Genomic DNA, 12,510 nt, shown 5'->3' with positions numbered 1-12,510 from the left:
GCTGTTCTTGCTTGTTACTTAGACAAATCTATACAGAGTAATAACAACATATAATATTGTCATCAATCGTACAATCTGTAAATATTGTATTTCCCAGCGGAGGGTATTAGTTGTGAGGTCAAGTGAGGGTAGTATGAACCTTGTATGTGGCTGTATGTGGTGGACCCCTGGCTGAGTCCCCAGTCCGATGTAATGCGGTGGGAATATTTACGAATCTCACTCTAAATGGTTATCTTAACCTTTACGTGCTATGGATGATAAAATTCTTACCTGTTTATCGTGGTTTTATATTGAAGTGTTATTTAGTCATCGTTTATCGTGTTTTATGTATGATAATTACTAATTAGTAAGGGTAGCAAACACTGACTTTACCAAATGTAGACTTGTATATTTTACAGCTTATTATTGTTATTAATTGTAAAATTATCGGCCTTACCTGTGACGTAACTGCGGTCGTTTGTAAGCTGACGACGCCGTTTGTGAACGGCGATATTATGCAAATTACCTTGCTTTTGCCATCATCAAATACATAAAAAAATCGTGAAGGTGATATTAGCGAACTAGATTTATGCATGTAAGTTGAAAGAGCAACGAAACCAAGAAAATAATATGCCGTAAATATATGTAATAGTACTTATGTATTTTTATTATATCTGCACAAAATAGTGCAACATTTGCTAGCAGAATATATTTATAGCGAAATTACACCCCGTAAAGTATCGTACAATATACGTCTAAGTGTAATGTTGATATATGGTGTGATGTAAATTATAAACGAGGCGTGTAAACTGCCGGTTCCTAAATAGCGGTTTGGGCGATCGCGTTACGGCGCTTCATTATGAGCCGCGGCTTGAGTTACGCGCCTAACATACACTGCTAACGTGCAGGCTGCTTACACACTAGCGGCTCAACCGCTTGATATCAAAATGTATAATTAATGAATAGAAACTTGTCTAAATACAAAATTCGCATCGTAAATTGGTAGTGAAATATTTATTTATTTATTTATTTCATTAAGGATCACCAACATGACATACACTGATACATAGATAAAAGCATTAAAGTAATAACAATCGTAGACATAGTGCTGTCACAATTATAGGCAACCACCACTAACAATTAATATAACATTAAATCAAAGACACACAGTCTGCAGCTAGCTGCAGATTAGGTAAAAAGTATACATATACATAATACATAAATCCAATTTTGACGGCAAAATAATCAATTAATGTTAAAATATTATATTAATCACCATACAAAATTATTGTGTATTTAGCTCTATATATGCTCCTTATTCTTGCTATAATAGCGGATTTTTTTAATTAATTACCAAAGAAAAAATGCCATATGCCAAAAATGTGTATCGCATTTAATGTGCACAAAGCTATTTTTATTTTTCAAGAGGATGAATAGGTATGCGATAACGTTCAGGAAACGCATATGACATCGGTTCTGCGATCTAATACACCGTATATTTAAAGTCAACTATCATATAACCGCAATAAACATGTTGAAGACGCAAAATCTGTCTTGCAGCATTTTATGCGAGGTACCTAAAATGTAGTTTCATAAAAATATTTAGTTCGTATCTACATAGTACATTGTATGAGAAAGATATCTATCTTATTAAGTATATATACATATATAAGAAAAGTATATCTATTTGAAGTCGGAACATAATTATATTTTATAATTTTAATAATAATATCTTGTATCATCAATATCTGATCACAAATTCCGTCTATTGTTGACACTGGGCCGCTGCGCCGCTCGTCGCCAGCCCGCCTTAGCACACACTCAACATTATTTACTAAGCCTCCCAATTTATTTGCGAACCTACGATATAATTAAATTTTGTCTTTTATTTCGTTCCGAGGCTTACCGCTAAATGTTTTTCGGAAATAAGAGAATACAAGTTATCATTAAAATTGTATAATAAACCCGGAGGTTTCTGGGCCGGAACGAAGAGGTCGGCAATGTGTTGATTTTATTATTTGTTTTTTAAACAAAGAATGCGCTCAAAGCGGAATATTACCGCCATTCAATTATTGAAGCGAAATCTTCTTTGAGCTCATTATTTAATTCTTGGAAACAGAAAATGTCGACTGTTTATCAAAGAATGGGTATTGCGAATAAAATATATTAAGATCTTAATTTGAAACAAATACGTAAAGAATTTAACGTGGAAAAGGAAACCTTCCTTATCTTGATTCAGTTTTTGCGCGACACACTGATCTTGGTTCGAACTGAACTAAAGAGAAACTAAAGAAAATAAAAAGCTCTGCCGATGGATAGAAGATAGCTGGATTCATCTTTCTCCGACCGATCAGTGAAGTAAAAGTGAAATGCAGCTGTTATATGTATATCTCATATGATCGGAAGTTTATTATTTATTAGCATAAACAAATTAATGGATAAAAGAATAAAACAAGTTGGTACAAGGCATACAGTTCATTGAAACAATTACCCAAACGGTGAAGTTATAAGTATAGTAAGTAGCTAGCGAGTGACCCGGGATTATCCCCGGTAGAGCACACTCATTTAATGTTGGTTAAAGGCCAATTTTCTTGTTACGATTGTCGTTACCGACATTTATTGAAGTTTGACGATAAAAATAGGAGTTTTGATAAATAGTGTAGGTACTAAGTTTAAATGTTTTTGTTTTTGCACGCCTCATAAGCGAAGCGTTGAGGTGGGTACTACTGTCACTTCGCGCAAAACATCTGATTTTTCAAACTTAAAATGTCTTTATGTATCATACATTGCACTTGTAAGATAATACATACACACACATATTAAGAAATACACTATTTTTAACGTTCATGATATTTTTGATGTCATTTTTGTTATTTAAACTAGTTAAAAAACAGTTTAAAAAAGTTCTGTCTTGGACGTCCGTGTGTCTGTATGTGCGGATCCTTTTTCTTGTTAACACGATAGTGACCGAAATACTTTACTAATCGAGTCTTTTTTTTTCTCTTACGCTTGAGTATGCTCAGGAATAGAACCCTTTCATTTTTGAGGGTCTGATTCGATGTGGTTTAATTGTTATTAAATAAACAAAAATAATAATTAATAAATATTTATTAAAAAAAAAAATTATGAGGCGTGCACTTTTGGATTTTCCAAACTATTTTTTTGTGTGGTGTTTGTTGATGTTAGCCAGAAGTTAAATGTAAAGCAGTGGCTTATTCTTGTGAACAACAGATTGTCATACAAGGTGAGAATGGTGAGATTGAATGTATTGTTGAAATATTAAATGAAGAGATAATTTTTACAATTTTCTCGTTTAGAAATATAAGTGTGGCAAATGAATAGTTAGAAGTGAGAAGTGACAAGACTATTTTCATTTGAATTTAATTGAATTATCTTGTTTGCTTTAATTTACACGACAAATCAATATACACTACGATACGTTATCGTATCGGTTTCGCTTCTCGATCCGAAAGCGGAAAGTCGTAAAGGGTTACACATGGGCTTCCTTCAGCAGATCCCTCAAGCCCTCACACGAAGCGAGCTCAATCCGCGAATTAATGGATTGGACACTAAACAAATAGCCATTATCCTCGTGTTTTGGTCAATTTAATGCATTCCGACCCTCCCATTAAAATATCCTAAAATATAGGAGATTAGTAGTAATTGCTGATGGTCAATTAATTATGGATGCGAAATACAAGCATTAGCCGGAAATCCGTTATTTGATATGCACGTCAGTATATTGGAACTAACCGACTGTAAAATGCTTATTCATTAAATTAAAATTTCTTTTCATTAAATTAACATGATAGTGTTAATTAGAAAAGTCGTTGAAATGAAATTATCTTAACGGGAATCTATCCTTTTCAATATCAGATGGAAAAACTATGATTCAATAAAGCCAATTAACTATTAACACAAGTTTCTCGCTTTAGTTTCTGAGAATGTTCCTCTTTCCCGACGCGGTTCAATTGTTGCGGTACATGCTACTTTATCTAGTTTATTTAATGTTGACGATGAAACTGTATTATTTTATACAAGCTGTCCCGGCAAACGTTTTGGGGGGGGGGGGGATAAAAATAGATTTTGTTGTGGGGGGACAAAATTTCATGAGAATCAGTCAAGCCGTTTTGAGGTCTTTAACTTCAAACACCGCGACACGAGAATTTTATACAAATGGAGATTTTTTTACTTGATGTGGCCCGTGGGTGGAGATATAGTTTTAAATAGAATGTATTATTGTTGAGAGCGGTATAGTTGAATGTAAAAGATCTGACTGAACGACTGGAACGTAAAATGAGGTTAAGGTGAAAGCTATTACAATGATAAGTATACTACTGTATTTCAAAGGGTAAAAAAGAGACGTGATTCCATTGAATTAATAAAAATTTTGTTAAATTTTATTAGAAAGTAAGATATTTTAAATTGATGCATAGATTTACAATTTACATCAATAAAATCAACGAAGGAACTTAAATATATCCGTCTATTATCTAATGCTTGAAAATATAGGAGTCAAGTTAAAACGACTGCATCGTCTACAGATTATCTAATCTAAGAAAGAAATATTTTACAATTTATCTGAATGCATTGCATAACACAAGGCAGGTTAATTTTAATCTGCGAGTTGAAGAGATGTTAAGCCCGGGAGATTCCCCGGAGACGTGAAATGCATTTAAACAGCTTTCTAAAGTTACTTTATTTTTCTCCGCGACTATTCCGAGGGCAGAAATACTGTATTTTCTGTATAATTTCTGCGAACTCTCCACAACAGTAAATAGAATGCGTTTAAATGCAGACTTTCTTAGAATGTCTTCGGAATCCATTAATTAAATAAATTACATAGAAAAGCTTTATTACTCTTACCAGTAATCATTTTTGTCATCGATAAAAGCAGAAAAGCATTTTAGTATTCAGGAACCAAATGTAGAGAAGTTTTATCACTTTCTATGTAAAAAGATTTGCTAATAAAAATACAAATATCCATCATTACACCTACATTTTGTTAAAACCTACAGACAGAACGCGTATATGGAACACGATGGCGACACACAGTTTGGTTGAGTGCCAGGACTTGATAGTCACTATTGTACGGAAGATACAAGTTTTATCCCTGTTTAGCCTGCTTCCCCATTTATGTATAGCAAGTTCATATATTTTACGTTAGATGTAACAACTAGTTCAATTCGTGTTGAGTTCATTGCTATGGATTGCAGATAACCGGCCGACCGGATGAGTCGGCCAGACTAATAGCACCTTTCAGACTGGAGCTAATTGTGATCTCCTTTATGAGCTGCTCTTAACGTCGTTCCGCAGTTGATTGCGTTAACTCGTATGAGTTCGCGCCATTCCGAACAGCTATTTAATAAAGTCTTTTATATTACAGCACTTGAAACGATAAATGTAGCGAATTGGTTTTATTATTAAAGTTAAACTTTGGTTATTAGCGAAGTGATAAGCGAGTTTTTAGTGCCGTCGTGGATTGTTGGTGAAAAGGGCTGTCTGATGAACATTATAATTTTCTTATATTTGTGGGGTTTCTGCTTATCAAGTAGTGTTATTATTTGTACAATAGGTGTTGAGTATGCACATTTTTGATTCACTTTTATATCAGCCGTAAACTATTTCAATTTATTGAATTGTATGCAGTAAGCTCTTAATTTGCATACATAATTTATGACATATTTACAAAAATGCGATTGTAAAAGAGAAGATATAGTAAGTTAAATATTACTCAAGGATACTCCATATCCACAAACGGTTTTATTTGAAAAGGGCGGGCCCTTAGTCGTGCTACAAAGCGGGAAATTAATCGATTGACTTAAGAAACAATAAAAGAAATAACTCGTATTAAATATCTACTAACAGTTTCCCGGGAATTAGCCTGCGACAATTTGCTCTTATTACGAACGTCGTAATCCAAATAAAAGAAGAGCCTTTATGTTCAAGTTTGCAAGTTACATTTTATATATTATTCTGTTTCAATAACTTTTGTTATAAATGTCTTTTGCTAAGTTTGTGCTTACATACACACATTCGTACCTATCTAAAAATCCGTAGGATTTCTCAAATAGATTAAAGATTTGTCACCCTCGGAAAAATATCGTGAGTTCGACGCAATATATTATGTACATGTATGTTTACTATTTTGGCTCACGGCTGACTACGCGATACTCGTAACACAATCCACATCCACCTACAATGTTGCCAGACTTCTCTAGACGCGTTCATCCAAATCTTATTATGAATACGTAATAAATGAGATGGAATATAGATAATTGAATTTAATATAATTGAATAAATGGATTGAGATGCTATTCATAATAATCTTTAACCCAATAACAACTGAACAGACCAGAGGCCAGAAAAAAGAAAAAGAAACATTTTCCATCTATCTTATACAAATATTATGTGACGAGAAAAATTTCATGAAAATATCTATTACTAGGTTTTAGATCTCGGCTTCATTTTATCGCACAGTTACCATTCGACGTTCCCTCTTTCAAGTTTCGTGACAAAAAATAACCTATTTCCTTCTCCAAATCTAATCTATCTCTGAACGAAAATAAATCACATTCGATTCAGTCGCTTTTATGAGAAATCTAAGGAAAGCTCTGCATTGTAGACGTAAGAATATATCGATTTTAAAAAGCCTAAGATTAGAAACAAATTAAAATACATTCATAACTTTAAAACTTAAACCATAAAATAAGCGCTTCTTTAGTACCTAAATGTAACACTTTTATAATAAAGTTGTGGTTTCAAAACATAATATCTAATGTAGATAAATAATGATGTGTGTTCGAGCGGCTAGCTGTACCCACGTACCGCAAGCAGTATCAGTTTGAGAGGATTTATATTTTATACCCCCCTGATAACGGGGGATATAATGCAACATAATATTTTATTACAACGTTATGTCGAAATTAATGGGATCGGATTTGAGGAAGCTTTTACATTTGATATGTAACGTGTTTCATTATGTAAACAAGCAATATTTCGTGTTGTCATCTCATCGTAATGGTATGCCAATGTGAAACCATAATACGTTTGTATTTGGTCTGTATTACTCTCTCTAGATGTTGTGTATCAACGATTATAATTGCGTAAACACTTCGTCTACATGTGTTACAAGTATTGTTTTAAACTGAAGAAACTTAGAGGGTACATATATTAGAAACCTTAGCAAATTTGTAACCCTTGTTTATGTAATAATGTTTATGTGTATTTTGTAATGTTTTAATAGTTTGGGCTTTCGTTACAAGGTCTCGTGATCTTAACTTTAAGGTGCAGAAGTTTCTTAGCTCTAAATAAACTTTAAATAAATTGTGACATGGGAAAGAGTAATTTCTTCTTTTGACAGTTTAACAATAATAGTTGTCTTTTAATAAGAACTTCAGACAAGAAATCCAGTCAGCAGCTGCTACCTACTACAGTCGACAAATTACGAAGAGCTATAAAAAGGTTTTCTGTAATTTCCGATGTGACAAAAACATTTTTTACTTACTATTGTTTGATTTTTTGCGTCCACTTTCAGTTTAATTTCTCATCAATTGTTTGACTGTGAGTGCTGATTGGCTTGGAGACAGTGCCTGTAAGAAAAAAAAAGCATTTCAAAATTGGTACAATAAAATTAAACTTTTGTCAATGTGTTCTTAATTCTATAGATAAAGATTTATTAAATCGCAAAATTAGCTTCGTTCAGAAATATTTTGTTCTCGACTAGAAAAATTCTAAAACTTTTTCTTTTCATTTAACACGTAAATAATACTGTGAAATAGAAAAATAATTAATTCCGTTATACAATTTATCAATTAAGGCATATTGAGATGGAACATTGAAAAATCTCAACTTTGTTAACTATTAGTTGTAATTGACTTTGAAGTGAAGTCGCTGACGAAGTTGGGACGGGCCGTAACTAAGGACAAACTTCAGACTTGTGCTCATTAATATTCCTATCACAAAAGGGTTAGCCATTGCCGTCGTAATTATAGCCACTTCGCAAATCTCAGCACAATTTGAAATGATTTTGTTAATTTCATGTAACTTATGCTATCAGTTGAGAAATACACTATTAATTATCATTTTAATTTTAGCCAACCATGGCGTAAATATTTGGCTCTATCTCTTTAATTTATTATGAAATTGTGATTATATCGACATCATCAAAGTTTAATTTATGTCTGTAGAGCATCGATACACATTTATACATAAGTGCACATAATACTTTAACAATCGCATTGACACAATTCCTCTCGAAGCGACGATCGGAGCACAATGCAGGGAGCGGGCTGACCGCGACGCGAAGGTCGGTGTCACGAGTAATTAGTGTCCAGCGTCTCTGCCAACTGTGCACGCGTGCATCTGCTAAATATACACGGCTATTTCTGCCCGAGATAGGGCGGACACACATCCGCGACTGGCGGGCTCTGGTAGACGATGTGGCGATCCCTGATTACAAAAGCTAATACGTAGGAGAATGCGATAGAGTAAGGGTCCGCGCAACCACAATATTAAACCATTATCTCTAAGCATAATTTTAAGGAAATAAAGATCTTGAGTGAAAATTCGTAGCACAATCATTCAAATTCAAAACACGTTTGTATGTATGCAGTAAAACAGCTTTTAATGCCAACTTTCTTTGAGCACAAGAAAATATTTCCCCGCACGTTCGATTTCTACTGGGACTCATTGCTGCAACAGTTGAAATATGCTCTACTATATAAAAGACCACGACCGACGATACGATGCATTTGTTACATTAATATGAATTTTCCGTATATTCCAACAGATATTTGACAGGGTATTGAAAAGCGATCGCTTCGATTCAAACGAATGCGCGCAGAATGCGATACGATAGTGTTATTTCATGTGTCGCTACTCGCTTCGCCTCTGCATGCTGATGTTTGCGATTATTTAAACGCAACTGTTGCGAATGGAAAGTTGCAATTCAACAGCAAATTGAATGTCGGCACTTATTCGATAAAGCGTTTACACCACAATTGAGTTATAGTATGGACATTAATAAAATAGATGTTAGAAAAATGTATTATGGAGTTTGTTAATCCAAGTGAATATTCGCCTTTTGACGCTGAGAGAGATATTATCCTGATTGACGGGACTACAACGGGCGGCCCATTTACGACTATTCAGACGTATCTTGGATTTGCCATTGACAGTGAGTCGATCCGTTTTCATGGAATAATTGCCACTTATGCGCTTGAGCGACGGGTAAAGGCGACGAGCACGCGGCTGCTTCTCATTTTATTCAATGAGAGTATGTGTTCCTGTTGCTATGCTTCATTTTACCACTCCCATGGCGACAGTATTTTAAATTAGAGATAAACTACAATGCCAGGAAAAAGGATTCCGCTTAAAACACAACTCAAATACAATTCTTCGAATCTTTCAATATTGCACGCCTCATAAGCGAAGCGTTGAGGTGGGTACTACTGTCACTTCGCGCAAAACATATTCTGATTTTTCAAACTTAAAATGTCTTTATGTATAGTACATACACACACATATTAAGAAAAAACACTATTTTTAACATTCATGATATTTTTGATATCATTTTTGTTATTTAAACTAGTTAAAAAACAGTTTAAAAAAGTTCTGTCTTGGACGTCCGTGTGTCTGTATGTGCGGAGGATTTTCTTGTTAACACGATAGCGACCGAAATACTTTACTAATCGAGTCCTTTTTTTTTTCTTACGCTTGAGTATGCTCAGGAATAGAACCCTTTCATTTTTCAGGGTCTGATTCGATGTGGTTTAATTGTTATTAAATAAACAAAAATAATAATTAATAAATAATTATTAAAAAAAAATATGAGGCGTGCACTTTTGGATTTTCCAAATTTATTTTTTTCTCTTACGCTTGAGTATGCTCAGGAATAGAACCCTTTCATTTTTCAGGGTCTGATTCGATGTGGTTTAATTGTTATTAAATAAACAAAAATAATAATTAATAAATAATTATTAAAAAAAATTATGAGGCGTGCACTTTTGGATTTTCCAAATTATTTTCTATTATTATCTTTCGTATATAAAAGTTTCTATTTATAATACTTACCCGTGATTGATTAATTGATTTTAGAACAAGTATTGTCACCAATACAAGAACGATGTTGAAAGAATACAAATTGTGTTTATAAAACGTGAACTCATTTTCTACAAAAAAGGCATATCCATCAATTTCCCTGAAACTTAACAATTTTTAAATTCATTGAACATCCGCAGCGCAATATGAGTACTAGAGGTAAAGTGTTGAAGCGATATTCCCGCACGCTCGTCGAGTCCAATTTCTCTAAATATTTTTTAATACTTATTCCTACTGCACAAAAATATATGGCCTTTAAAGGTAGGATTTACTTAGCTTATTAGATAAACCGCAGGTGTGAGGAGCGAGGGCGGAAAAGTAATAGAAATGAAAACTGGGTCTGGCGAGATTAGCTCCCCCAATTACCTCGAGGGGCGACCGCTCCGTAGCTATTGATTGAGCTGACACGTTTATTTAAATTAAATCCTTTAGACCGGGGACTGAGGGTAATCAACAATGGAAAACTACAAGCAATTTTCTCATTAATTAAATACGATTTATTTAAATGAAAAACAAACTGGAAGATTTTTGTATTTAATTAATTAGCATGAAATTCGGACTGTTTTACAACAAAACAAACAAGTATAATATAGAGGTCAAAAATGTTGTGATTTACAGTTTCTTTTGTATTTTCATTTAACGCATGGCTAATACATTTCAAAGTTAAATACTTCATAACAGTCTGCCTCTGCCACAAGTTTTCTAAATGTCGCATTTCAAAATTTTATGAATAAATCGGCCTGTAATCGCGCTCTATGAAAAGTTTTTATTTCTGACTACAGTTTAATGGACCGTAAAACACATGTTGAGTCTAAGGCTGTTGAAATAAGTTTTTTGAGTGAATAAATGGCAGAGAGCGAGGGTCCAGCCGGGAGGTTCCTACTACAAGTTGCCTTGAGTACCGGTCACTCTGCTACGATTCGTTATGGCCCACATCTGCTTTCCAACTCAACTTGCATAAACACATAACTTTTTGGTTAAGGTTATTTCATACAATAATTAGATATACTTAATTATTTAGCACATCGTAAGTATTTAAATCCTTTGTTTGTAGCATCTGTATAAAAAGTGACAGTTTTTTTATCAATTTTCTTGAGTAGTCTCTCGCTAGTCCTCCTAATCTCGCTAATTAAAAATCAAGCAATTTATTAACATTAAACCCCTTTTATATTTCGTGTCATAATGACCACAGAAAAATGAGGCTTATCAATTCGTTGTTTATTTAGATCGCTTTACTTCTGTTTGCTTTAATACTTTATTAATTATCCTCTGGCATTTATCTCAGACAAGTAAACACTATCTGTAAATTAACTTCAGTAGGCAATCTCTTACTAAAATAAAACAACAACATTTAAACTCAAATGAAAACCCTTCAAATTACCCGAATGTTAAGATTGAAGATAAAACAAATAATAGCTCCGCTAGGAAAGATATCGGATAATTCAAAGTAAATTAACATAAATGGAGCTGATTCAATTCGCTCCGTCAACACAAAACAATAACCTAAACAACGACCTCATTTATTTATGAATTTTTATTTATAGTCTTGTCTTGGGAAGATAAATATTTTAAGGCAATTAGAAACGAGCGACTTGACAACGTTTATGAATTATGATGCAGTTGGTTTCAATTATTCTAAAGTATAACATGTTACTAATTAGATTATGAAAATATCTGAATTGTATTGAATGACAATAAGCTCATACATGCATTTTTAATATATAAAAATAATAAAGTCGCTTTATAAATCGGTGGTTTGCTCAAAGTAACTCGCTCGGTTCTTATAAAATGGTAATTTTCAAATAGATATAGCATTTATAAAGTCTGCGCAAAACTGCAAAATATAAACATTAACGCCAGACTAAAAACAATTTCGGAATTTTAAGATAAGATTTTGGAAGAAAATTATGAGATTGAAATCACGGTATATGCGGGATCTAAAGTGCTGATTTGTGAAGTTATTAGCGGATCCCGTAAAGAGGGAGCAGTAAGGAGTCGTCTGTATGCAGAGTGCCAAGCATGAATATTTATCGAGCGCCCACAGTCGCACGATCCGTCCCTCCGTCCGCGACATGCGATGCGACTTTTAATCGTGCGTGTGTGTCCGGACGACTTTGTTGTATGGAAATAATGCCAACAATTGGTATACATCGGTAGATGATTCAAGTTATGTTGGGTTATGGGTATACGACATTTAAAAACCATACTTTGTAAATATATAATGTACAGCATCGTTGTACAGGATGGTCTTTTGTCATGTATGAAATTTTATGAAATACAATATCTTTTAATTTCATGACACGATAATAAATAGGACTATCATATTGTATATAATAGAATAGGTAAATATCCTTGTTCTCAAATGTCCCAATCGTATTTTATAAACAGCACTTGCATTTAAATAAAATGGTGCAATTGTTCTTACTTACA

General features: G+C 33.5%; 1 protein-coding gene across 2 annotated transcripts in view; it reads right to left on the bottom strand.

The window, feature by feature from the left end:
• The window catches only part of LOC149489289 (FMRFamide receptor-like), a 149,096-nt gene that overhangs the window by 25,087 nt on the left and 111,499 nt on the right, over positions 1-12,510 (bottom strand). For both annotated transcript variants that reach the window (XM_089712013.1, XM_089712019.1), the window contains one exon: positions 7,487-7,571. The gene's annotated coding sequence lies outside the window, so the exon portion shown is untranslated. The remainder of the gene's footprint in view (positions 1-7,486; positions 7,572-12,510) is intronic.

The sequence above is a fragment of the Colias philodice genome, chromosome 3 (assembly GCF_061535455.1).
Source record: "Colias philodice isolate Cphi_HAF_F1 chromosome 3, ilColPhil1 Martin Lab GWU primary, whole genome shotgun sequence".
NCBI lineage: Eukaryota > Metazoa > Arthropoda > Insecta > Lepidoptera > Pieridae > Colias > Colias philodice.
This window is presented reverse-complemented; position numbering and strand designations above follow the sequence as displayed.